The sequence below is a fragment of the Cyrtonyx montezumae genome, unplaced genomic scaffold (assembly GCF_038088225.1).
Source record: "Cyrtonyx montezumae isolate F1298 unplaced genomic scaffold, pur_monq_1.0 scaffold_3, whole genome shotgun sequence".
In the NCBI taxonomy this organism is placed as follows: Eukaryota; Metazoa; Chordata; class Aves; order Galliformes; family Odontophoridae; genus Cyrtonyx; species Cyrtonyx montezumae.
Window position 1 is genome coordinate 50,910,855 of NW_027072034.1, and position 27,478 is coordinate 50,938,332.

General features: G+C 34.8%; 1 protein-coding gene across 10 annotated transcripts in view; it reads right to left on the reverse strand.

The window, feature by feature from the left end:
• Window positions 1-27,478, reverse strand: part of DMD (dystrophin) — a 961,436-nt gene that overhangs the window by 714,995 nt on the left and 218,963 nt on the right. The gene's annotated exons all lie outside the window — the stretch shown is intronic.

Sequence of the window (27,478 nt, forward strand, 5' to 3'; positions counted from 1 at the left end):
ACAGTTGTGGCATTGTAAATGATACATACTGATCAAATTTCAAGTCTCTAGAAGGTTAACTGTATTCTTGAGATCCCAGATGACTCAGGGATATTAGCCTGTTAATAAGGCATTAAATCTCATCAACACGATCATTTTCTATTCAGAGATGCAATTGTAGTGTACAGAGGTCCCTGCTCTCTGTGCAAGTCTTTACACTGTCCACTGAAAATTCAGTGATAACATGGATATTGTTCAACAAATGAAGTTGTAAGAAAGGTTCTAAACAGACAAATAACATAATGATGAAATATCCTATGCCAAGAAAGCTACAGGAAAATAAAGCAAACAGAATCAAAGGAAAATATTTTGAAAAACATATGTTCCACATGTGAGCTTCTAGCAAACAATAAGTAGCAAGAATTGATAGTGTATCATTACTGAAGCACATTCAAAGATCTACAGACAAGGCTTCTTTTGTCATGTTTGTGTTTTCTTCAGTCTACTCAAGTATTATGGCTTTCTGAAGGTACTACTAGAGAAAACACTGAAGAAATAGATCAGTATCTCCAGGTAGTTGTTAAAGACAAATTTTCATAAAGGTTCTGTATTGACTGTGTTTTAAAACATGTTAGCATGTCACAGACAGCAACGTTTTCTCATAAAAATGTCCTGGAATTATCAAGTTACTCAACAATGAGTTACTGATTTATGGTAGAATTTTTTTTTTTCTTAACTGTTATTGTTTCTTCTTTTAGTACTACACCACTGTTGGTGGTGTATTGGGCATCACTCCAGATATTCAGGAGAAAAATCGTTAGCAAAACATTATAAAGAAATTAGTTTAATGAGGATCAACAAAAATCCACAGAAGAACTGGAAATTTTCTCTTTCTCTATGGTATGCAATTAGAATAGTCAAATAAACTATACTGGAAAACTTAAACCTTTCAGAAGGGAAAATAAATACCCCAGTGTATCTGAGGTGTCTCACCTCTAGGTCACTTATTGGAATAAAACTCAAGGAAAATAATGGAAAATCACTACCATCTGAACTTCTCATGACTAGTGGCCAATGTGTCATTAAGTCAACAATAGCACTTCAGTTCCTACTGGACTAGTACACAAAGAGCTCTAATCCACCACTCTTAGGGGGTTCTCAGTAGAGCGGAACAAAGACGTGAAGACTTTTTTTTTCCTGCAGTTGCAGAAAATGCAGTGCTTCTACACTGACTATTCCACACTGACACTGACTATTCCTCCCTTTCCTCATGCTTCTTCCAACCACACTTTTAAATGGGCCCAACTTCACTTTGCCCCATTCTTGGTCCACCTTTCCTGAAAGATTATATTCATCCATTGCAGCACAACCAGGAGTGCAATCTGATGCCTCTGCAGTCCCATTGAGATCTCAGCTCTGCAGCTGTCCCTGGACTTTCAAGTCCTCTTGTTTGTTTCTCATGTCAATTGCATTCACATACTGGTTTACATACAGAGAAAAACTGAAAGAATCTTCTCCTCATGCTATCTCCAAACATGCCTTCACTTCACCTGAGCAGCCAGTTGCTGATGTGAAAATATGTCTATTCCTTTTTTGAGCCTTTCTTGTTAACCAGCAAGGACAGAAGGGAACATCACCTGGCTCCTAGGTTCTTCAGTCACTCTTTAATAACTTGAGGTCATTCTATTCATAACAAACATTGTTTCCCACATGGATGAGCAGCTAGGTGTAGTAGCCTGAGGCTGGACACTGCAGGTTTCACTGCAACCTGTGAAGAGCCTGGAAAACAGCAACCCTCCAAAGACATCAAGTTAGGTTGGTATAGGAATGTCTATATCTCCTGCAGGAGATGGTCTCCAGTAGCATTCATCTTTCCTTTTTTACTTGGATGGGGCTCAGCTGTCTCTGTAAACAGCTGTCTCTATATGCCTCCTATTTAGGCCTTTAGAGTCCTTTTCCTCTCTTGTTTCTTAGGCTCTTCTTCAGGGGGAAACTTTTTCAGGGACCATCTTCCAGGAGCTGATGTGAGTTAGTTTGTACAGTTTGCTGTAGGCTGCTGCTTTACCAAACAGCATCTAAACATCTTGCCTATCTCTGAGAGCTGAACCAGGAAGCAACAAGCACCTATTCAACTGCTTAGATATGGTCTTCACAAACAGTGAGCAATAAAAAAAAAATAAAGAGATGGATAGAAGAGTCAGAGCAATTTCCAAACTTCCTCAGAATAATATAAGAAATTAATTAAAGAATGGTAAATTCTATCTTACATGAATAACCAGAATGCATATTCATGAACATTATTAAACATTTCCTAAACAGACAACATGCACTCAAGAGTTTTAGAAGAAATGGATAAAGTTCCTTGCAAACATTAGAACTCAGTAATTGGACAGCATCTTATTTATTCCTAAATAACATTGAAAAAAAAAATGTAGCATTACATAAGATCATAGTAGCTCCTGTGACACAGACTAATTCATAGTTGTATGTAAAGAAAGATTGCTACTCAGAGAAACTTGCCAGTAAACCCTAGCCAAAGCTCCAGCCAAATTTCAGCTTAATCAAATACACTACTAAATAAATTCAACTCATCTACAAGGTCCACCCATGTGAACATACTATTTTAGTTTGACCACACAGCCTAAATTCTACAAAAGAACTATGACAATGCAAAATATAAAATTCAGCATAACATAAACATTAATGAAGCATTATAAGCAATGAAAATAGTGACACATTTCTAATACTATTCTTTATATTATTTATTAGCATAGCAGTCAATAATACTGGTTATATTCAGTATACTCTGATTTCCTAGCTAACAAAGAGTTTATTTTTTATTTCAGCTCATCTGAGTTTTCTGATTTAATTCTGCACTCCTTCTACAGTAATTCTGTGTGAATGACTGTAAATGTAATTTTTGCCATTCCACATTCAACTACTGAAGTACAGTAATGTATCAAAATCACTGTAAACACTTTTGGTGGCCGATGTTGACAATTTTAAAATGGCATCTGATAGACCTGTTTGTTTAATTATTCATAATGAGCAGGAATGTAACAAAACTGTTCTGAAGGGACTTCAATACTACACTTTTCCCACGCTCCATGAAAAATGGTTTCATTCAATAAATTACCATAATAAGTTCTTGTTTCTTCCACCCCAGCTTGTGATAAGGAGTACACATACCCTGAGGATTTATGAGCTAAGCTAATTTGTTGAGTTAAACAGCCATCAAAATCAGCACTGCTCTGAGCTTAATAACCTGCTACACACTTGTAAAGCAGTCTGTAAGAAAACTATTGACTATTTAAGTAATGCTCTCTTTTAATTTTGCAGTAAAGCAAATTAAAATAAGATATCTGATAGAGCAATACAAACAGCCCTCTGGAAAAGCAGAAAAGTCTACCATTATGTACTGATGTACATTAATTGCTCTACTGGAGCAGCTTATTTTTTCTTCATTTGCATGTAACCCAAAATCACAATCTATGCATAAGTAAATAAACAAACTGAATGCTTGGGTATCACTCAGGTCCACCATGAAATAATGGCATTCTATGCTTTCTTGAGTCTTTAATTCTTATTATGCACACGGTAGAAACATGTTCTCTCCATTAATGAAGTTGCAAGAAAGCCATAGGAAACTTTTCATGTCCCCCTCTTTAGGAACTGCTAACAAAATTTACGCCACAATACAGAAAGCAAGCACAGGTCTGTAATGTCAGGTTAAGAATTTACTAATGGCAAAACACAAAAATCTTAGAACAGAAAAACTGTTATGTTTGAAGGAAAGTATAGGATTTACTTGTTTAGAAATACAGTTTTTTTTCTTTTTTTCTTACAGTATGGACTTATGATAATATTGCTGTTAGCTACTATGTATTTCAGCACTATAAATTGTATGTATATTCTCTCTTGAAATGAATAGATGTATACAGTATGTGTCTATCAAGAGAATGTAACATCAGTCTCCAAAAAGTGAATATGTCCGTTCATACTGTTCTGGCTGAAGACATCTGCATGAGGTGCAACATACAGGAGTTTGAGAAGATTGCTCCTGCTTTACAAGTCACTTGGGATAACATGAGGTGTTTCTATACTACATGCAGAGTAAGGATAACAAGATATGAGCTTGCAGCACAAAGTAAATAATTCCAGAAAAGAACATAAATGCATCCCAGTACAAGCCTCAGAAATGATGAAAAGTGAGAGATTTTTCCCAAAGACCAAAGAAGGACTGCAGAGCATTCCCCACAATCCAGAAAGGCACTAAAAATTATGGTCAGAAAGCAAGCATGAGAAAAGACCCTGTCCTACAAAGACATGGTGTTTTCATTACTTCTCACTCAGCAGTACTTCTATTCTTGATTTTATAAGTTAACAAGTTGTGTCTTCTGGTTTTGAGTAGTACTGTAAGATGTCTCTTCATTTCCATAGCTGATTTGTGGATTTGAATAACAACATTTTATTAATTAAAAATTAAAAATAAATAAATAAAAAAGGTAACTGAAGGCATCTGCTTTGCCTGACAAAATACACTGGACACAAAAAAATCAATCAAAACAAACAAAACAAACAAACAAACAAAAAAAAAAAACAGGGACTGCAAATGTACAGTGTGGCTTCACTAAAAAAGAAGGAAAAAAAAAGATAAGATTCCACTAAAGTACAAATATTTCCAAGATGAAAGAAATTAACTAACTTATCTAAAAGAAAAAATAAATAAAATAAAATAAAAATAAAAAGCAGTGTTCTTATGTTATTGTATTTTCCATCCTATCATTGATTTTTCATCCTACATAAACCTAAATGAGTTGATGGCAACTCTTCCAAAGAGATACTGTATATTGTCATTATAAAAGAATCTTTACACAAGAAAATCTACCAAATCAGAGCCATTAGGTCAAATACTTTTTTTCCAAAAGGTATACTCTTTACTTGAGCACCTCTGCTGCTGTAGTTCAACAGGAAAAATGCTTATTTATATACAGAAAACTGGAAGCTCTTGGCACAAGAGCCTAGCAGCATTTTTTTCCTTTATTAGGTTGTGCTCAATAAGCCATTATAGAGGTGTGTTATGGCCCTCTAGGCACAGACTGCCAAATGACCTTAAAGAAATGAGTATCTCCTTTAGTGTTCTATTCTAATTTTAGTCCAAGGAGCCAACTCGCCTATCATGGGCCTAAGATGCAATCAACAACAACAACAACAAAAAAAATTGGAATCTAAAACTTTTTCTTCAATTTCAAGTGTAGACTTACTCCAGTTACAATAACTTACAGAATACAAATAAGACAATTAAGTATAGGTAATTAGAAACTGCCCATGCCTTTTCTGGTAATGTATATGTCTGCTGGGATAGCAATGCATAAATGTCTGGTCATGTATATGGAACATGTTATGGAAGTAAGATGTATATACAAGTTTGAATTTTCCCCACAGTAGATGCTGTTATACTACTTACATACCTACTTAAAGCTTTTTATTGAATAAAACTAGGACCACTTTATTTCAAGACAAAAAGTAACCTGCACAAAATGAACTAATGTAAACTCCTGAATTCTGTTGTATTAGGAAATAGTTGTATGGAATATAATTTAAAAAGAAAAAAGATAAAAGTAAACACAAGGCAAACTCACCAAGAATTCTATTTATATTTTAACCACCTACTTACTCAGAATTGAATGATTAAAAACAAGTGGTGGGTCAGAATAATTTATCATACAGTATCTCAGTCGTTGAAGCCAGCTATCTCTGTTGGCTGCAGTATCACAAATATGAGGATAAACTCTGGCACTTCTCAGCCTATGTAAGTTACTAACAGACTAATTCCTGTCAGTGGAGTGATAATTGATTATATATTGAAAATGTACTGAAGAAAGGTGATGAATGTTCTACAAAAGAAAGATTTAAAACCCTACAGTCACACTTCACAGCGCAATAATTCTGCAGTTCCTAGTTTTAGATTTATCACAGCGAACTACCTGATAGCAATCTTATCTAACATTTTCCAACAGAATACTTGCAATACTTGCTAAAATAAATGTATGAGTGCTGCTCTGAAAATAATGCCTCCTATTTTATTATATTGGCCCACATCATCAGAGGCAGATGGCGGTGGTATGGCAGTAGAGAGGGAATATTCCCACAAATATCCTACATCTTGTTGCCATGTGACAGATGGCAGCAGAGGGGCAGTCTGACACAATGTTGTCTGACGCGAAGGTATGTCTCTGAATTCCTTCAAGAGGAAAAAATTGCAACCACTGACATTGACGGGTGCTTGCTGAACATTTGTGGAGACCAAGCTATGGATGAGAGCACAGTGAGGTGGGGGGTGGTGACTTTTCAGGATTGGCAACAGTGTCAGTCACCTCTTCTGGTGCATATTTTATGAGTGCAGCAAGCAGGTTCTTGTTCATCACTGGTGAAAAGTTCATGGTGGTGACTATGTTGCAAAACAGTGTTTAGTAGCTGAGAATTTGCTCTATCAAATAGTGTTATTGTGCTCTTTTGTGAGCACATCTCATTTGTGCATCTGGTGTATTTTCCATGGGAATAAATATGAGGCATTACTTTCAGAGCAATCTATGTATTCAAACTTTGATACCTCTAGTAGTAAATTGCGTTAGTAAATTTGAGTGCAAATTCCTTATTGCACTCTACCACTTCCTGAAGGGGGGCTGTGGTGAGGAGGGGGTAGGCCTCTTCTCCCTGATAAGTAATGACAGGACGAGAGGGAATGGCCACAAGTTGCGCCAGGCAAGATTTAGATTAGACCTCAGGAAGCATTTCTTTTCTGAAAGAGTGGTCAGGCACTGGAATGGCCTGCCTAGGGAGGTGGTTGAGGCACCATCCCTAGCGCTGTTCAAGAAGCGTTTAGATGAGGTGCTAAAGGACTTAATTTAGTAGTTGGGTAGAGATAGTGATAGGAGAATGGTTGGACTAGATGATCTTATAGGTCCTTTCCAACCTTATGAACTTATGAACTTATGAACTTATGATGTTCCTGTCAGTCTGTATTTCACAGGATGGATGCTTGTCCATGCCATGTTCACAACCCGTACACCCGAGTGAATAGCCTATACTTGCTGGAATTCTACTAAAGTATAATTTAAAGACAGGAAGAGTCTCTTCCAAGAAGGCCACCTTCTCATAATATGGAAGTATCATCTGCCTGTTGAGAACAGGACACAATTGATTGCTACAGATTCTTATGTCCCACACCATATAAATGAAATACAAGATCTGGCAATATTCTACAAGTGCACTCAACAGCGGGGTTAGTGGAGCCAGATTCCACCCTTTTTCTCATGCTTAGTGCCTCCAGAAGAACAGAACTGGATAAGCAGACCTGACACAATTTATGAACAAGAAGAAGCTGAGTTAAAGCAGCCCTTATTAAACACCACTCAAAGCTGAAGGACTCAAATTGCAGGAATGACTACAAAGAATGGCTTCATTTTCGGTCATCTTGAGCACACTTACACAGCGTGCAAAGTTCTGTTATCAGAAGCCATACCCCAACAGGTATGCAGCAACCCAATTCAGGCACAAGTTACTTGTACATTTAACACAGAAAGAGGATGTTCAGCAGATAAAAGGATTAGGTATCGAAAAGCTTTAGTTTCCAAAAAAGAGGCTCATGAGCTTACTTCATGAAGAAATAGATGATCGTACACTAATTTGCATAGAGAACCAGGTACAATGTAAATAAGACTCCATATTAAAATTCTGTTCACATATAAGAAATACTCTGGAATCGATAGTGATACAAAAGTATAAAAAGCTTAATTACAGATCATCTGGCAACTTTTAAAATTTGCTAATTACATAATTCAAAGCTAATTTTCAAATCATACAAGCTCACATAAAAAACAAACAAACAAACAATAAAAAACAGTGAGAACTTCAGATAATTAACTACAAGCTATGTTAAGCTTCCACTTTAATGCAAAGAATGACTGATTAGGCCAGCCATCACTCTGCTGTTTTATTATACCTCGTAACAAAGAATTTGATTCAGGTCAGTTTAAACAACAGTCCTTGTTCAGTAAACTAGCAATGGATTGCAACTAACTTACCCATGACCAAAAGTATCTCCTCTAAAGTTTAAATTAAATTATCTTGAATTCAGAGAAGCATGTTGCACAAATTTTCAATTTGAGGTATAGAAATATAATGGCCTATTAGTATCCAGAATACAGGATGTTTTTTTCTACTTCACAGCTACCTCAGTATAGATTGTAGCTTAAAAATGAACAAGGACAGGATTGGATGGGCTTCTAAAAACAAATGTTTTCTCCAGCATTACTGGAGAAGTCTAAACTGCCTTAACCATCTGTGAAAGGATGATAATGCTTGCACAGAGTTCTTACAGGGATTTTGGTGAGGTTTAATTAATATATTTTAATGTGCTTTGAAGATTCACACTCAATAAGAGTAAAACTCATTATTCATTTACTTTTGAAAAAGTAGAGTCCCTTATTACAAAAGCAGGAAACAATAAATATAATGATACTGCGTTGTAGAAATACTAGAATTACGTACTTAATTTCAATGCAATAGTTAAAATGCAACTTCTGTCCAAAATCCCATTATTTTTCTTGTTCTTATGACTTTAATCCAACTTCCACAATTTCTAAAGTTTGAAAGCATCCTTCCTTCCTTAACATTTTTTATAATCTGTAAGTCACACTTAGTCATGGGTACATTTCTAACCACTGAATTCTCACTCAACTTCATACTCAAGTGATATCATCCTTCTATATAGGAAGTGTTCTTGACTTCAAGGTAATAGCACTACCTCAATGTCATCAGTACAGATTTTTTTTGGAAAACGTATGTACTCCCTTCAGTGAGGTTGGTAAAATCACAAGGTACTTTTTTAGTTGTTTGGTCAGTTGTTTTGTTGTTGCTGTGGTCTTTTTGTTTTGTTTTTCTTCTGAATCAATTCAGAGACAAGGCTGGATCAAATAGAATAATGCTTGTAAGCTGAGCAATTTTACTTACAAAGCTAGTATAAAACACTTGATAGAAGACTGCCATGCCAGGAACAAAATGTTCCAGCCTCCTCCTCCTACATTTTCTGCCTGGTACGAAGTCCAAAGTACTTCATGTCAAGCAGATACTGGTGGCTGTTCTCTGTAGGGCGTATGCCAGGTGAGAATGAGTTTACTGGCATTTGAAGTGCCGTGTCCTGGCATCTGGACTGAGATCAAACTCATCACTGCTGTTAGAAATTAGTACAGGAAGAGCTACTCAGTCTTCCAACACTGCAGTGAACGACAGTCGGGACTTTACCCTCTGATTCATAATCAGCACATGTCAACATAAAATCTTGTTCTAATTGAAATACAAATCCATGGAAATTCCGTATCTCTCAGCATAACGGGGAGATCGTCCAACATATTAACTGAAGCACAGGCTCTTTATAATCCTGCCAGTATTTCCTTTGGATCTATTACACTAATTTAGATCAATTGCTTAATAAAAACTAGGCATCAGAGCATGCAGCATGTAATGCTTACTCATATTAATGCAAGAGCAATCTTTTTTGTTTGGATCTGTTTTAAGCTGTCCTTCTGTAACTTTTTCCAATCAAATTTATGGAGGGTTGACTGCCTTGTATCATATATCTTAGGGCTTACAGGATTAACAGGAAAATTTGAAAGAAAGAATTAGTCTGTTTATTATGCAAGCAACATTTGTCAACTATCAGAGGACTTTACAAACACAGACACACATAAAATGAAAAAAAAACCCTATGAAAAATGATATAATTCAAAAACTTGGGATTTTATGATTGTGGTTGAAGATTCTCTATTACACAAACACAGATCATATAGAAGTCTGTCAATTTAATGACCATAGCACTACATAAAAACATTTTACTATGGTAAAGAACACCTTATTTTTTGTTTCCATTAGCCTTACTTTAATAAGCGATTCAAAACTAAATATTCTGTTTTTCCTTTTCTATCATGTTTAGTACTGAATAATATTGTTTTTAGGTGGGAATTAAGTAAATTGAAAAAGGGTGTCACAGTTAACAAGAAAAATGACTGACAGTATCTATTATAATAGAAATATATGATTATCATACCAAACAAAAATTAACACAAAAACAAAAACAACCAGCAAACAAAAACATAGGAATTACAGCTAAAAATACCAGACATTTTTCAATACTTCTCAAGGGCTAACATGACATGAATTGTAGTAACAAATGATCTATGTTTTCTGTGGTGTAGGGGGAAAAAAGACCTAGACTTCTCTAAAAATGTAGGGGAAAAGAACACAGAAAAAGAAGCAGCTTAAAACATGCAAGGGGAAAAAAATAAAAATAAATCAGTGATACTTACTGAACTAGCAACAGGGAAGATAGAGCAGTTTCCTTAGAAGAAAAATTACTGTAGAAGTATCAGTAACCAAGATTATAAAGGACAACTGCTTTAGAAATAAAGGAAGTAAGATACCTGCTTTCAGGTCATAACTCCTGTCACGCAGGCAGCACAACCTCCATTTATCATTCGCAAGACTGAGAATCAAGAGAAGGATCCAAAAAGCATATCAGGACTTAATCACAAGGGAGCAGGCAGCAAATGAACATCTTAAAAGGCAGAGATGAAGGGAAGGAATGAAGACTCAAGCAAAAGAAATCGAGCAGGACTGAAGAGCAGATAGAAGAATCATCAGTAAAATTATTAAAATCATATCCAAATTGAGAAAATAGAAAGGGTAATAATAGTCTCAATGTAAAAAGCTACAATGAAGACTGGTCAAGAGAGAACAATTAGCAAAATCTGTAGACTAGTAAGCAATCTTCTCTTAATCATATCCAGAGATGGATCCCCCTAGAGATTTTGTAGATTAAAAGCATCATGATAACAGCAGCATACAAAGACAATAAGACAAATGCAGAGAAACTAAATGAATTGAATTTGTATTCAGGGCAGAGTTTCCCAGGTCATGGAGAATGACCAGCTAAACGAACTGTCTCAAACCAAAGTGTGCACAGAAATAACTGTGCGATAAATTGGAAAAGGAATGATGACTCATGAGTAACAAATGTCTTTTATCCAGGAAATCTGAACCAACCCAAGGGTGAAAGTGAACCACAATGTGTGACAGGTAACATCTACTCTAAAATCACATCAGAGTATGAGGCCCAGAAGGTAGAAGACAAGACAACAACTTCTAGAAAGGCTTCTATACTCACTACTACTATGTTAACAAGTCATAGAAGTGGTACATAAAAAAAAATTATAAACAATAAGATAGTCAGCTTTTTGAAAGGGAAGTCTTGTTTGACAAGTGACAGGGCCAGAAAAATTCAGCTTTGATGGTACCTCTCTAGACGATGTCATCATCACAATCAGATCTAAAATAGGGGCCATCATGTTGCTCAGCATCTTGTCCCGTGATTTCTGAATACATCCAAGAATAGAGATCTCCCTAGACAACTGCTACACTGTTTCACAACCCTCAAGGTAAAACATTTTTTCCATCAACTTTTATTGCCTGTGAAGAAACTGAGAAGACTGCCTTCACAACATCCTCCTGCTACCTACCTGTAAACTGCAATGAAATCTCCTGTGAGTCTCCTTTGCAAGGCCTAAACAAATGTACTTCTCTCAGCCTCTCCTTGTATCCCACATGCTTTCCACAAAACCCTGAACAGCCTGCAGTGCCTTCTGTGGATTTGTTTCAGTATTTATTTATTTATTTATCTTCCTGTTGTATGTAGAAAAAGTCAAATTGGAGGCAGTACCCTGGAAGTAGCATCGAGTGATGAACTAAGAGTAGGAGCCACATCAACCTCTTGGCTACATTCTAACTAATACAGTCCGGGATACAGCTGGGCTTCCTTGCTATAAGGGCAGCCTGACGATCAACCATGAATTACTTGCACTTACTGAACTGTACTCCCTCCTACCATCTGGGTCATTACTAAAGGTATTAGAACAGTGTCAGGCCCACTCTCCTCCCCAAACAGTATTGCTTATAACTAGCCAGCTGTGGATTTTGTACCACTGATCTTAACCTTGCGAAACCTGGAGCCCAGCCACTTTTTCATTCACATCTCTCTAACGCATAAATAAGGATACAATGGAAGTCTTGCTGGAATAAAGGTAAATAATAATCCCTTTCTCCACTAGCCATCACATCAAAGGCAATTGGGATGGCCAGGCACAACTTCCTGTTTCTAAAACACGCCCTTTTCCCATCAGCTCCTTATCCATCATGCATCTGAACAATTCCCAGAACTGTTCCTTGTGATAATTCCTTGCGATGAGAGGGTGGAGGCTGACCAGAATGCAGTCCCCTGCTCCTTTCCAAAGAGAGAGTTGTAACATTTGCCTTTTCCCAGTCATCAGAACTCTCCTCAAAGACCGTGACATTTTTGACAGATGGCAGAGCGCGGCCTCAAAGTGACATCTGCCTGCACCCTCAGTAGTCTTCAAGACATTTCATCTAGGCCCATGGACTTTTACATGTTCAGACAGCTTAGATAGACTCTGATGATCTTCTAGTGTAGAAGAAATACTTCCCTCAATGCATTGAACCAAAATGATTGTTCAACAAGTGGTTCACGTACACAGTTATTAGCTCACACAACACTGAAGGTCAAGAGATGAGGTCAAACTCAAATTCATAGGTCAGGCCACCCAGATATGTTTATATAGTAATTACTACTCCTTGTGCCAAATTCATAAACCTACACATTCAGTAAAACATTTGGAACATTCCTTATCTGTTTTCCATTCCTAATACTCAGGAGCAGTTTAAAGACAAGTGCAGACAAAACACAGTGCTAGAAGTGACAAATGTAAGTTGGGAAAAGACTTGAAGTTCGGTTATTCTGGATATTTTCTGTTATGACATTCATGCATATTACTCAGTGGAATCGAATGCATATTAATAATCCTAATCTTTGTGTTGTTTCCACACAATTTCTCATTAGAAAAGTCTATTAAATACTATTTCTAGGTTCACAGTTGAATCATTTCCCCCAGTGATCAGGCACAAAAACCTTGATTAATAGAAAATTGTTGTTAAGTGACACTGGGAATGAATATGCAATTACTGTAGGGTCCATAAAAGAGCGATGCATGTGACCTTTAGACAGTTTTTCATCCACCCTCAAGCTACAATTTCTGGAATTCTTCTAGCTTTTATGGTACCCTTCTGGAAGTTTGTTCCTGCAAATAACCATATTTCACTCTTTACAACCAGAAAGATCCAACTTCAATGCATCGATTTACTGATATGAATCTTGAGATTTGTGCTTCTGAAGGACACTTAACCTCCTGGAAGTAATCTAACAGTGGTTCCTCTCTGTGATCACAAGCACTGGAATACAGATTTACAGGAGCTCAATCAGAAGAGTAAACAAAGGCTGCATATGCACCGTTATCTCATAACCTTCAGTTTAATTCAATTAATCAGATCTTATTCAGTTGTGGTCTTGTGGGCTGTGTATGCACTGACAGAGCAAACTCTAAAAAAGCACCTTCAGAGCCATACATGACTGAAATGCAATTGCAATTGTGACCTCTGTTCCCAAGTACAACAATGCCACTTTTACATTTCTTGCCTTCAGGAGGTCACTGCCAATTACAACTTGTCCAGGTACTGACAACCATCACATCTCAGACAACTTCCAGGAGGAACAGAGAATAAGTGATATGATTTACTGAGATAAATATAAAAGTTTTCACATAATGAATGTTGATTGGAAGTGTCTGTTTCTTCTAGCAACAACGTACTTGAAAATGAATGTCACATTTTCAAAAAAGTACAGTTTTTCCCATATTCTACACTGATTAAGTAACTAAACTTTATTATAAATAAGGATCTAGAGTAGAGAGCAGAATCCAGACTTTCCCCACTCACAGGTCACAGGACAAGAAAATCTTTGATTATTATCTATATTGTGAAAAAGCTTCAAAAAGAGGCTTTTTAGAGTGTTCTTCTATTTAGAGTGTTCTTCTATCTAAAGATAGAGCACTATCTGACTTATAATTTAGTTTACATTTCTGTTTAGTTCTGTAACACTGGGACAGTCATGCCCTACAGAGTAGCTCATTCACTCCCATGGAGCAGGAGAAAAAGATGGAAAAATGAATGAGACAAATATTCTGGGTCGAAACAGAGACATAGGAATCACTTACCAGTTCCTGCTACAGTCAAAGCTGACACAACATAGGGAATTGAAGTTAATTTATTGCAAATTAACGTAATCTAAACATCTAATCAGTGATCCTAGTTCTGGGAAATAAGACATTTAAATACATGAAAAAACACCTTCTTCCTCTGCCAGACCTAACTTCACTTCTATGCCCAGCTCACTTTTTAAACTTTTCTGGTCTCTGCCTCTCCTCTCCAACTATCATCACAGTCCCTCCCAGGAGACAAGCAGGAGCCTGGAAGCCCAGGAAATCAGATTCACTGCATAATGGTTTCTCTCTGCTGCTCTTTGCCACCTTCAGCCTTTCCTTTTCACTGCTCCTTCTATCTCACCTTTTTACTTATTGCAGCTCTAAAGACTGTCATGAATTGTGTGGTTTCAAGGAAGTCAGGGACAGTAAGACAACACTGTAATAGAGAGGGATTTCAATTCCTCTCAATTGTAACAGTGACTAATGTTGAAACTTGAAATTTTCAGACAGTGTTGGAATGTGACTCCCAGAGAAGCTATGCAGCAAATACTTGAGCAGAAGTGATTTTTCATCAAGTTCAGAAAAGTATTCAGGGCTGGGAAAAAAAAGCCAAGAGCCACTCTGCATGGCCTAAATATATTCAGACTCAACATGACTGATTGCATTGCACTTTCCCTGGTGATACGGTATTCTTGTTTAAATCTCTCTCATATTTAAGTAACTTTTCCACAGGAGACACCAGTGATCTCAATGCTGAAGTCTTAATCATGTTGTTGTATAATAGTAAAAATATTAAAAATGTCTAACCTCCTAAAACTTCTTAAAAGTTTGCATTTTACTCTTTAAGAAAAATGGAGTCATAAGGTGCATTTCTAGAATGCAGTCAAGTACCACTTTCATGACGGGGAGGGCTGGGGGGGGGGGATGTCAGAAACCATTTCAGAGAGTGACTAGGAAATGGTATCAGGAACATCAGTACTTTTGCTCTAAAATCGTGTCTTTTAAACAATACAACTGATTAATCTGATTTAGATTATTATGTCTGTACCTATCTCTGTATTCTTTTAAGATGGGGGACTGATAAAGATTTTAATTTAGTTTTATTCCTTCTTTTCTTTTTTTTTTCCTCTCTTCATTGTTCTCATTCACAGAATTGCCTTAATTTTGGATGAAGCAGTTTTTCCTCAGTTCAAGTTGGTTTTTGATGTAGCTGCTCTGTTTGACACAGTAAATAATAAAGGTCACATCTTAAAAATATTATCTTCAGTGAGGCTTAATGTGCTAATTCATAAAACATCTTTACAGGCTATATAATGCTGCTGTAAATAATATAACAGAATTTTATATAGAGAACAATCAAAACCAGCAGAAGACATTGATACCCTGCTTACTGCAAGAATCTATATGAAAAACTCTCCTGACAAATTCAGAAAGCTATAAGGAAAGAAAAACCTCAAGTCCAAGAAAAAGCTTTAAAAAAAATAATAAGTGCCGTGTTACCATGTTATTCCAACAATAATCTTTCTCTTGGTTGGATTCCAGCTGAAAAATGCAATTGATGTTAACTTGTACTCATAGTTGTTATCTCCAGATTCTACTGAAAAGTAAACACGCAGTTATTTTTCCTGTCAAAAGAATTATTAATTTGGGGTTGTCCTTTTTCATCTAGCTTCTAGAATGTATTTACCATAAAAGCACCAGCTCAATAAACCATCAGCTTAAAAATTAACAGATGGAAAAAAAAGGAAAGTATTAGAGGAAAACAACTATGCCATTAATCTCATCTAAATTATGATTTTTCTGATTAGACCAAGAATTGTCAAAGTACATTGGTGAAATGAAGCCACGAATATCATCTCCATCAATAAACTAAAAGAACTTAACAGTAACTTTAGAAACAGCTTCTGTCAAATTTACAGAGGAAAAAGTCCCCCAAAATATCAGAAAATGAGTAAATCCATCACCTTCTAAGAAGGCAACAACAATACAGCTTCTTTCTATTTCAATCGTGAATTTCAAACCAAGAAAAACTGAAGAAAAAAGAAAAAAAACAACCACCTAAATCCATCTTGCATACCTACCTTCCAAAATTTATTACATATCTAAAAAATATAAGGACTGAAGATGGATGATGCTTTTTTCCCCTCTTTCTATATTACTATGTGTTCTCCTTGGAATCAATAAAAAAATAATACTTTACTATTGAGAAATTTCCTTCTCTAAGTATTCTTTATGATCAGTAAAAGAAAGCCACTACAGTGCCCAGAACGTCTCATCTAAAGCATTAACATAAATACACTGAGACAGTAAGGAAATCACTTTAGATACAGTGTTCCAATATAGAAGAATGTCAGCTGACAATGAAAATCACAAAAGGAGTTATAACTCTTTTGGCCGTTTTCAGATGTTTTGATCTTCAGACTGCCACGCTTACAGGCTGGGATGCATCTCACAAAAAGCTAGATTTAAGCAAATGAATTACTTTCAATACTCTCAAATTAAGGTCAAAGCCAGAATGCATAATTTCGAAGCAGTTATTCACCTTTAGGACTTGATTCAATTCATTCTAAGGAAATAAAGAAAACAAGGACAGCCACCCCCCTCCCCCCCTCCTTCAAAAACACACACACACACAGAAAAAAAATTACATAAATAACTAGAACAACAAAAACTGAAAATCTAACCAAACCATTTTAGGTAACTTAAAAACTTGGATATTTTCCAAATAAAGAATCCACGAAGTCACCTCAGACATTAAATCTGGTCTAGTGGTAAAGGCTGTTAACGAATTCTAGCCAAAATATTCATAAGAATATCATCCTTTAATTTCTTAATCAGATGTCTCAACTTAATTTTTTTCCAACACCTAGTGAATAATAATGACCTTTGAGGTCTTTTTTAACCCAGGCCGTGCTATAGTTGTTTCAGATGACATTCTGCTAAAAAGTACCAAGATGAAAATATCTAGCAGTTCCACTTAGAGTACCATCATTTACTTAGATTTCATAAAATAACTCCCCCAGGACACACAAGAATTTTTCTGGTTATGACAACTGTTACTGTTTCCAAAACCAGGAAGAAGAAAGTCACTTTTGAAGACAAATTAGTGTATTTCAGCAGAAATAATGACTTTTCACTTTGCCTGCAAATGCAAGAACTGAATCTATTTCCATTCTAGTGAATCTTACATGGCAACAAGTCAGGCTATTTGCATGGCTGCACCCAGATTCATGGCAAGATTGTTTAATCAAACATAAATAGTGGCTGTGCAACCTCCTTTTCTGCCTTGGAAGTAAATGATAACTGGCAAACTGGAACCAAATTCTCCTTTTCCTTGCACCCAAACAAAGGCAGGAACCAGTATTTGTCTTTTTAACTGAAGGCTCTGTCTTTTTAACTGCAGAGGCTATGGCTTGCACGGATCATGAACTTACCACAGATTTCTGGATTTCTTTCTTTCTTTCTTTCACAAAACAGGCTGCTGAAGGTGGAAGTAACTTCTCCTACAGGAGACTGCTACTGACTTGCTTAAAGTCAGTAGCTCAGTGAAATGGTAACTTTTGTCACACATCCCACACACATATTACTGGTTGATGAAAGGTTTCCAAAGTCACAGAGCCAGGGCCAAGCAATTGAAATTATAAGGTCTAGCATGTTATCTCAATACTTTGAAAAGAGATTTTATTATTTTTAAAAGAGAAAAGCCTGTACACATCCCAACACTAAGTGAGAGAGCTTTGTTATTATTATAACTCATCGAAGTGAGACAGTATTGCCTCTGTTTCACAGAAATGTCATAATACCTATATGTTAGTTTACCAGAAGCTATTGCATTTTTCAAGCCGAGGGTCACAAAACCTTTTATCTAATGTCTAAATTTCAAAAAGTTTTAACAGAAGTCACTCTCCTTGGGTTTTTATTCCAATTAATAGTCCTTTCATGCACTAAATAACTTTGAGTAGTGCTCTTCTCAATCCTATTGAGAATTTCTAATTCAAGATAACTTCGACATTTGTACTGAAATTGAGAAAATTATTCTTGACTGAAAACTCACTTTATTTGAATGATAAGGTTCTCTGATCTGCCCAACAGCAGAGACAATAAGGAAAGAAGTATGTAAATATTTAGGGTTTTTTCGCTTCTTAGGTTTTTATTAGATAGAATCTTTCATGCTCCTCAGCAAGAGATTTTTGCTAATCTTCCTTTTGTTGAGACAGTTTATAATGCAGAAAAGAACTGAATGTTTACACTATTGAAGGTTTTTCATCCAAAAGGAACTTTTCAAGAACTGTAGTACTTTATTACCAGATACTGAAAGCACTTCTAAGCAAGTTGAAATTTATTTCCACTATAGATTATTTTGTTTTAAATATATATATATATAGGTTACTAATCATATGTTCTGGGTCAAAACTTTTACCCAGACTCATTCAGCTTCTGAACTTAACACAACTTAAGATATTAAGTGATTGTCAGTACTTCTGTTTCTCTCCTTCCCTGGCAATTATGATAACCCATTTCTCACTAAAATATTCCAGTGTATGATTAATCCATTTTTTCCCCTCAGCACTCATTATTTAGCATGACAGTAACAAAAGCTACCAAGAATTCATCAACTAAAAACTTCCCATAGCTTCGAATCATAGGTTTAAAATGCAGGATTAAAATAATGATTAGCACTTCACCTTAGACAAAAGTTCTTAAAAACTGTTGTTTTCTATAACATACAAGCTAGGAATGCCAGAGCCACATATCTTGCATTCTGTCTTATTCAGTCTAAGGCATTCCCTAAATTTGTGAGGATAACAGTCTCAAGATATCTCTACTAGTTTTCTCCAAAATTCTGCAGTCTATTTGGCAGTTTTTCTGAATCAGATTAATGCCGAGGCAGACAGTGGCCTATGTACTTCAACTTTCTAGAAGAATATCACCGGTTGTTTATGTGATTAATAAATAATGTGTTACCTAAAAACTGAATGATATAAAGACATATAATATTATTTCAGTGAATTTTAAGGTAAAATTCTCTTCTGCTTTAGTCTTTATATTTAGAGCATTAAGCTCCAAATCTCATCTCATAATCTACATTTCTTGATGTGAACTTCCTTTACGTGAACAATCTCTGTTACAAGAATTATTTATTTGGAAGTCATATATAATATATTTATCATACACTTACAGTTTTATAGTACTAAAGGTAAAGATTATGGAAATATTATAATAACTGAGATTCTAAAATCAAAGTAAGATGCCTTGATCTATTCTTAGCTGGAAGAACTACAATTTATTTCCCATAAGTAGGTTAAAACCTGTTCTAATAAATAAATGTCCTTAGTCAAAGTGAAATTGAGTTTTCGTTGGCTTAGCAACTACAGTTCTTTCCCATCAAATTAAATTCTGATGTGAAAAAATAACCAGTAAAAATTGTATACACTGCAATACACCACTAGAAACTTGTCGAATTATATATTTAGCATTCACCTAAAAAAACCCTTCCTTCTTCCTTTGGCATTTTAAGACTAGTGTAACAATTATTCCATTCTCTGCATTGATGCATCAGTCAGTGTAATTCTGTTCTAACTGATATTTCCTCAGTTGTCTCCCATTAGTGATTTTTCTGAGCAACCAAGAACTATGTACATCATTCAAATCACAGAGCTAAAAAAAAAAAAAAAAAAAAAAAAACATGCTGTAAACAAATATTATTAATTTTGCTTAAAGAGTGGATTATGGGCATGGCAATTCCCAGTTGAAGATGTGATACATAAGCAATTAAAATGCACGAGAAATTTGGAAAGGAAATATCTCAAGATTCAACCTGGTTGAATATTTTAATGCTCTTACAGGATGACTTATTTGGAAAACAATGCTGAAACACAGCATGAGTAATGATGAACAGAAAATTACACCGAATGTGATATAGTGGCAAAGAAACGTATATGATTATTTGTCAGAACAGACTAATGATTACAATTTGACAGACAGTTCTGAGGCACTGTGACTGCTGAATATTAATATAAAACCACACATCCATAAGGAAATCAGGAAAATAAAAAGCAACATAGGGTAATGCTATATGGATGAATCATATAACTCATGCCATGAATGTGCTTTCTTTATTTTTCTGTTTATTTTTAGACTTGTAGAACTGTGTATTTAGTACAAATATTTACACACAAGGATCATGTTCATGGGTGTTTAAGTAATACATGTAAAATATTTTAAATCCATTTTTTCTTGTTTTATTTCTGATTTAACCATCAGATGTAAATATTTCAGAATATAATGTTTCAGAAATACAGTGGTTGACTTTAAACCTATATTCAACAGCAGCAGTAATGCAAAACTACTGGAGTGCTCTTTATAATTCAAGTTCCTAATTTCATGCAATATGATCATCTGCAAATCCACTGGAAAAAATAAATAAATAAATCATATTATTTGTTTTGTAGTGTATATATTACCACCAAAGTAAATTCCAGATATTTTAAATTTTCCTACTTACATGAAGTGTCTGTTATTTTAAATCTCCTAATGCAGTATACTAATTCCAATAATTTATTACCGTTAGAACCTGTAAAAGTTCCTAATTGATGTGGTTTCAGGATAAATAATTTGTTCACATCTTGACGAGGAAGTGATAAATATATTAATACATACATAAGAAAAAATGCTTATAGATGTAAGCTCTTGAATTAATGAAGTAACTTATTTCTACTTCTATTTGCTTTTGACTAAAGGAAAAGATGACTTTAAACTTATCAGACAGAAAAAAAAAGAAGTGCAATTTAACCTGGGGGGGAAATACCTCAAAATGGGTTGTAAAACACTACAATGGTAACGTGAATAAAGCTAGCAATTGCTTTCAAATTCTAACCTCTGTTTTTTCAGATTAAAAAAATCTACCTATTATACTACTTAGGCAATGAACAGTATATTCTCTGTTTGGAAGGTATAACCACCCTTGCTGTTTTTCAGAACTATGCTATGATACAAAGAAAAAGTACATATATCCAGTTGAAATTTATAATGACAAATAGTATGGAAGTAGTTAAAAGGTTGTGCTTTCACTGCAGTATTTGAAGATTGTAACAATACGACATTTGCAGTATAAAAAGATTAGAAAAAATAATATGAGAGAATCGGAGTTAAACAGTTCAACTTAATTTTGCATTTTTCAAAAAGGTGAATTTTAAAATAAATAAAAACAGTGGGGAGGAAGGATATGATTAATTCTTAATTCTTTTTAAGGGATTTATCTTTTTCTTGTTTTGAACAGTTCTACAAAAAAAGCTAACAATTGCTTACTGACTAGTTTGAGACAATATATAATCTTGGAAGACAGTATCTGAATTAAAAACACTCACTAATCATACATTAAACCAAATCACTCAAAATGCACAGCTGCCAAATACCTCAGACCAAGTGATAATATTAAGGAAACACAAATTATCTACTTACACAAACAATCAAAGCCATTGTATCTATTTACCCTGCATGATATTTTGTTACTTCTGAAATAGAAGCAAAACCAACCCAGAAATTAGATATTAAATTATAAATAATTTATGATATTATCACTGCAAATTTGTCTGACCTTCAATACCCAGCTCTTACACAGTGTTTCAAATACTGACAGAATACTGAATATTCAGGCCAACAAAAACACACAGTTCTCATAAAAATAGAATAGTATGCATCAAAAATGTCACTGACCATATTATAATCTGTTTTGAATATTAATAAATGTGTCTATTGAACTTGTTGCAGGATAGATTTGCAACAGGAGTGATGATTCCTGCAGATCTACATTTAGATCTACATACCTGAGAAAGTATGTAGCAGACACCATGAGAGATTTTAGCTGAGAGTTCACCGCTAGTGACAAGAAGCACTAGTTTAAATGGCAGCTACTGACCTAAAGTAGTACAAATATCTATGGATCAAGTCCGACAACAATACATGAGAACAAGTAACTTTATCATTTTGAATTCCAGAGATTTCTTAACTGAAATTATTTCAATATTTCGGAACTGGAGTGAAGAAAACAATCCTTTTATTTTATTTCCTAATAATCATGAGGTTTTTGTGCAAGTGAAGTAATGATTTCTGAGTTCTAACCAGCATTTGCCTTGACTATTCACAGAAATACTACATGAAAAACAGCTCCTGACATGTCTATCTTCCCAACTTCTCCTCTTTTTTTTTTTTTAATATACACTGACAGTGTAATAGAGAAAACATTACTAAATTTTAGGTTGTGATAGAAAACAAGTACCTTCTCCTACTCCCTTGGCATGAGGTATGTCAGGAAGGTTGGTAAGAGGAACAAGAAAACAGTATTACCGCCATATATTACTGGGTACAGACAGGGTTAATGACTTGATGAACTACAGTTCTGATGGGAAGTTTTTCTCTTCTCTGTACTACAAGTATGGTTGAGATACAAAAGTATGCAAAGTCAAGATCAAACAAAGAAGTTATCAAATGGAAAACTGAGTCTCATTATCACTTAATAATGGTGCCAAAACCTCATGTCATCAGTGCAAATTAAGGAAAAAATACAGAAAATACGACTGAGATAGATTAAATGAGGTTTTTAATCAGGCTACACAGTAAAGCAAAAGAAACTAGATAATTACTTCACCTAAAAAGAACAGCAGAAACGACATTACAAAACTTCAGAGTTTATTTATTACAAGGCTAGCACAAACAAGCAGAAGATGCAGGCACAGGTTCATTAAACCAAGAACTGCATGTTTATTGCTAGAAGTGATCATACAGACATTTCACCTCCTGCTGCTGCTGCCGTTGCTACCATACTCAGCTGTTCTAAGGAAAAGACACAGCTCCCTGATTGAGTTTTAGAGAGTGCACTCCTTACTGTTCTCCAAAGATCCCTCTGATGTTAGGTCATGCACCTTTTATTCCCAATGCACACTTTACTACACAAGATGCAACAAGGTTTGTCACTGAAAACAGATACTATACAACACACAAGGTGCCAGAAGGACTTTTTCCCCCAGCAGCTGTATGTCTAACAGAGGGTGTCTGGCACTACCGTCAGGTCTTCCTTTTCTTTAAAGTATGACGCTGAATATGCCCCAAAGGCAGGTATGAATTCGAGGATCACTACCATTGTTCAAATGTTTAAATACCATGCTTATACGAGGACAAAATGGAAGTTATTATACCATACAGTATCTGACTAACTATTTCAAACATTTAAAAATAAACTTGGTGGGTTATCAGTCTGAATATTTGACTTAACTTCCTGGAACAAACTTGAATGTTGAGATTAGGTGCCAAGAAGGAACAAATATTTAAGAACAAAGGTAAAATTCAGTATAAAACCAAGACCACGTAATTCCTACATGCTGCTGACTGTGACACAAGTTGTTGTTTACTTATCCTTTATTGTACTTGAGCATATTTAAAAAGATGCTTACAAAAAAGAAGCTTCCCTATCTGACAGAACTAACATCAAAACTGTTTTCCACTTCATATATAAGGTTTTATAATGAGAAAAAAAATGCTTATTGAATTACACTTCAAAATAGTTGCTCTTATCCTTTCTGCTAATATATGCTTAAAAAAATTAAACTCATGAATGGAGGAAATGATCATATGCAAGGTTTTTCTCATTCCTATGGCATCTGAAAATGCATTCCACAAACTTATGCAAGTTCAGAAATACAAGTAAAGCACAGAACATGGAATATGAGACTTCTTTATTAATTTGAAATATTGGAGTCTCTATCACCCTACAGTGAAATTCCCCTGTGCCACACATAACAGGCAACTGCAATATAACAGTATTACTTGAAATAGGGCATACTGAAGGGACAGTAAGCAAAACCCTTTAGTGTATTTTCTGAAGTATAAAGATGGATATCAGAATTGTGCCCTTCAGAACTGGAATACAGAGAAAATGATTGTCAACAATCAGTTAACTACTAAAAGATGAAACTCCAGGTAATTAGACATTATTAAAAGATACAGATTAATCTTAACAGCTTGATCAAAGCTATTAAAACTTCCATATATGAGTTATAATTACTGATGCTATCATCTTTTAGTTCATTTGCCTAAGATAACTTCATCTAATATTAGCAAAAGACAAAGTAACTCCTATCAACAAAGACAGCAAATATCACCATTCCTCTTATTTCTTCTAAGAAACAATAATTTAGAATAACAGGAGAGAAATACAGGGAGCTGAAGATATTGCTTTTCCTGTTTGCAGTCCTTAAAAGAAAAATGTTCACAGAACCTTGTATCAAAAATACTTTGAGAGAGCAGAGACAAACATTCTGTTATTTGCATTGCAAATGATCCACCAAAACCTTCTGAAGGATCAGCAACTGTAACTTACATTGCAAATCCCACAACAGTCATCACTCAGCTGTGAAAAGAAGTTATTTTCCTTAGTAGTATTGAGAATGATTTTGTTGTTGTTTTTCCACTTGTCATCCAATTCTGAACAGAAATCACTGTTTTAAAACAACCTGTTTCCGGCTGTGTTTGTTGCAAGGTATTTTGTGTTGAATGAGATATAACTGAATGCCCACAAATAAACATTTTGCATAACCAAAACAAAATAACTTTTTTTTGTTTTCTTTTGAAAGGGTCACAGGGAGTATTATCAAGATTTTAATCATCTTAGCTGCATAATCATAAATTTCTTAGAACTAAAGGCCACTGAGTCAGGCTGGTATACTTTGACCTAAGAAGTTTAATTTGCAAAAATATTAGTCCCTTCAAGTCTTGCCCAGGGCTTGTGTCTAGGCCTTCATTAACAGCCATATAAATAACACTTTCTGCCATTAGTTTCCTCCAAAACTTTCCTCCCTGCTTTTTATCTTTCCTCACTACTGTAGTGAGCACCAAACATAAGCTTGCTTAACTTTCTGAAAAGACTCAGTCAAGAAGAAAGAGTTGATTTTTTTTGTAAGCTTTTCCATAAAAGAGGAAGAAAATCTGTCCCTATGTTTTTCTAAATACCTTTTATGCAATAGAAGAAAAAACAACAACCCACCTACACTGACAGTTAAAGTATCTTTACATTTTTTGCTCTGGATTGGGCTAGCGTTCTCAAAAATTCTGTCTGAATAAAGCTTCTAACCACATATCTGATTCCTGTAGACAAGTTTGCTTGTTCCTCTTTCCCAGTGCTATGAAAATTCTGATTGCAGAATAACTCTGCAGGATTTATTCTATGCAGTATATGTAGCCTATTTTGGGAACTGGTATCATACAGTACCATCAGATTGCTGAAAGAAAAGATTGTGATTAATTGAATGTTAATTTTATTTGGATGTAATGTATAAGTAATAATGATAATAAGCTTGCTATTTTTATGAGGAAGTTGTTAAGGTAATGTTACATAAACTGTGAAGACATTATCGAACTTCGTAGACATGAAGTGAAGTCAACATTCCAATTATATACAACTACTTTAGGACATCTACATAAGTAAGGATTTTAAAAAATAAAGAATAGGCACAGGAGAAATATTTGAATAAGTGTTCTGCTTTGTATTTTAAGATGTGTGCATCCTCAGGGTAACTACAAATGAGCACTGTAGGTTTTCTTAAGTTTAAATGCTTAAAAACTAAGAAGACTTGCTACTTTAAGATACACAGCTGATGTAAAAAGATGTTATTTAAAGCATGGCCTAACATTTCAATAGAACAGAAGAAATATTCCTACTAGTTAATACATGTGAGGAAAACAGCAAGAACCATGAACTTAGTATGATGCAAAACACAGAAATTCTCACTTAAAATGTGGATGTGGTCCATATCTCAACCACTTCCATATTCAAAATGGAGAACAAATTCTGAAACACTGCTTCAATAGCTGCTCATGAGAAAGTCTTAAAAGATAAGCAGACCCAGCAACAAACCAACAGCTTCCCATGGGATGGGCTTAGAGTATCAGAAACCTCAGAAACAAACCTACAACTTCATTTATAATCTAGAAAGTCAAACTTTGATCAAATAAAAATATTTACTTTACAAGAAGAAAGTTCAACTCCTAAGACATTGGTTTGAAGATGTATCTGTAAGTAATCAGAAACTTAAAAAATGAAAACAAAAAAATTTCTTCTTGATTACCATAAATGGTTGCAGAAGAGTAAGGTTTGTTGAATAAGATCATCGTTCTACATAAGATTTTGAAAATCTGCAAATGGAGCAAAGAGCTAAAAAAATTTTTCAAGTGTTCACAAATTACAAGAGATGCTTTGACAAATATTAAATTATGTCAAAATAAAGGTTCAACAACCACAGTGTTCCATTACAACTAATACTGGTTGAACTTTCTTAAACCACGAACATTAAAGATTTTTTCAGTGCTAGACTAAGCATCTGCACATATTTCTGCCAATCCAGAAAAAAAAAATTTATTAAAAGTGATCTCTACACCTAGAAAATAATAATGCTAACCAGTTAAAAATTAAAACTTATAAATAAAAATGCTTTGCAGCCTTTAGTGGCCAATAGAGGATAGAATGTTGTCACACAATCTGCTGTTAAAACATGCTTTACTGTCAGATTAGAAGACCTGATATATATATATATATATACACACACAATGTTAAGTTACATAAGTAGTATGCTGGAACCTTCACAAAAGACTCCCCACTGGATAGTGCACCAGTAATTCTATTTTTCAGTCGGTATATAAATTCAGATTTATTTTTTTTTAAATAGATTAACACAGTATTACTGAACAAAATCGTTACAGTTGCACAAATTCTCAGGAGTTTACAAATAGATACAGAATTCCTGTTGTTTTTCAAAAGCTTGTTTTACTTTCATTTTATTAATTTGGAGTAAAAAAAAAATAGGTGGCAAGCACCACAATTTACAGATTTGAACAGCAAATAATTACAGCAGACATTTGGAAAACCACCAATGTTTAAGAGTTTTTCAACTGTTTGCTAAACAACTGCAGTTATCTTTGCCAAAGCAGTATACAATGTGCACTAATGAAAAGTGACTTTTGCATCCAGAAAATAACTTCTTCATTAAAGTGTTTTAAGAAGAAAGTTCAACCAACTACTGATGCTGTATCTATTCCATTGCAAAACCAATTGTTCAACTTTAATCTCATCCAGAATTTATAAACTATAGTTTTTAAGTGGAACTATTTCACAACATACAAGACATAACTCTCATTGACTCCCAAACCTTACTAGATGCTCCAATTGTGAGTGTTACTTAAGATTCTCCTTTTAATTCCACTGAGTATAATAGCACTGTCTGAAATTATACCACCACTTCTAATATGGTTGGCTTTCTTTTCCTACATATACGGATTTTTCC